The sequence below is a fragment of the Bombina bombina genome, chromosome 1 (assembly GCF_027579735.1).
Source record: "Bombina bombina isolate aBomBom1 chromosome 1, aBomBom1.pri, whole genome shotgun sequence".
Lineage (NCBI taxonomy): Eukaryota > Metazoa > Chordata > Amphibia > Anura > Bombinatoridae > Bombina > Bombina bombina.
In genome coordinates, this window is record NC_069499.1 from 417,307,358 (window position 1) to 417,309,360 (window position 2,003).

Below are 2,003 nucleotides of genomic sequence, written 5' to 3' on the forward strand. Positions count from 1 at the left end.
GATAATAACTATTTAATAGCTATTGTACCTAGTTAAAATAAATTGAAAGATGCCTGTAAAATAAAAATAAATCCTAAGATAGCTACAATATAATTATTATTTATATTGTAGCTATATTAGGGTTTATTTTAAAGGTAAGTATTTAGTTTTAAATAAGATTAATTTAGTTAATAATAGAAATATTATTTAGATTTATTTAATTAATATTTAAGTTAGGGGGGTTTTAGGGTTAGTGTTAGACTTAGGTTTAGGAGTTAATAAATTTATTACAGTGGCGGCGGTGTAGGGGGGGCAGGATAGGGGTTAATAAATGTATTATAGGTGGCGACGGTGTAGGGGGGGCAGATTAGGGGTTAATAAATTTAATATAGGTTGCGGCGGGGTCCGGGAGCGGCGGTTTAGGGGTTAAACTATTTATTTAGTTGCGGCGAGGTGCGGGATCGGCAGGATAGGGGTTAATAACTTTATTATAGAGGGCGGCGGTATAGGGGGGGCAGGATAGGGGTTACTAGGTATAATGTAGGTTGCGGCGGTGTCCGGGAGCGGCGGTTTAGTGGTTAATACATTTATTATAGTTGCGGCGGGGTCAGAGAGCGGCGGTTTAGGGGGTAATAACTTTATTTAGTTGCGGCGGTGTAGGGGGGGACAGCTTAGGGGTGTTTAGACTCGGGGTACATGTTAGGGTGTTAGGTATAGACAGCTCCCATAGGAATCAATGGGATGTCTGGCAGCAGCGAACTTGTACTTTCGCTATGGTCAGACTCCCATTGATTCCTATGGGATTGAAAACCAGGTACGCTGGGCCGGAAAAGTGCCGAGCGTACCTGCTAGTTTTTTGATAACTAGCAAAAGTAGTCAGATTGTGCCGCACACGTAAGTGACGTAAGAATCGATCTGTGTCGGACTGAGTCCGACGGATCGAAGCTTACGTCACAAAATTCTACTTTTGCCGGTCTCTAGCCTTTGATAACTAAGGCGAATCAGCCTCGCCACAAATACGCTGCGGAATTCCAGCGTATTTGAGGTTGACGGCTTGATAACTACCCCCCATAATCTCCACTAGCTTACAACAGATACATTTAGCTTTGGTAGAACTGTGTTCAGGCAGCATGGTTCCTACAGCAGCTTCTGAGACAGGATCAGATTGAGACATCTTGTAAAATGTAAAAAAAAGAAAAATAACATTAAACAGAAATATCTTATTTCCACATATAGCAGTTTCAGGAATGGGAAAAAATGCAAATGCTAAAATTGGCAAAAAAAGCAAATAGCATAGCCCTCTGAGTATAAAGAAGGCAAGAAGCATATAGGAAGTGAGGTAAAATAAAACTAATTTTTTTGGCACCGAGTATGACGCACAACGCAAAAGTTGAGAAATTTTTTGGCTCCAATAAACATCTGGAAATGACGCAACTCGCGTCATAACACAATTTCGCGCCAAACAACCAAGCGTCAACTAAGACACAGGAAATGACGCACACTCACGCCAAGAATGACGCAATAAATAACAGCATTTTGCGCCCTCTCGAGCCTAATTTGCCCGCAAGTTTTCCAAGAAAAAACAAGTCAAATTGAAAAAAAAAAAGGCTATACCCTAGGTAAGACAAAGTTCCTAAACATGATTCCCATAACGAAACTGCTGGACTGCAAAAGGAAATACACATAGACCTGACTCATAGCAAATATAAGTAAAATACATATATTTAAAACTTTATATTAACACATAAAGCGCCAAACCATAGCTGAGAGTGTCTTAAAATAATAATACATACTTACCGAAAGATACCCATCCACAATAGCAAATAGCCAAACCAGTACTGAAAGCTATCAGCAGAGGTAATGGTATATAAGAGTATATCGTCGATCTAAAAAGGGAGGTAGGAGATGAATACCTACGACTGATAAGAGAACCCTTGAAAAGATTTCCCACGAGGAAAACCATAAAATCAAACAGGCAATACTCTCTTCACATCCCTCTGACAAACACTGTACTCTGAGAGGAA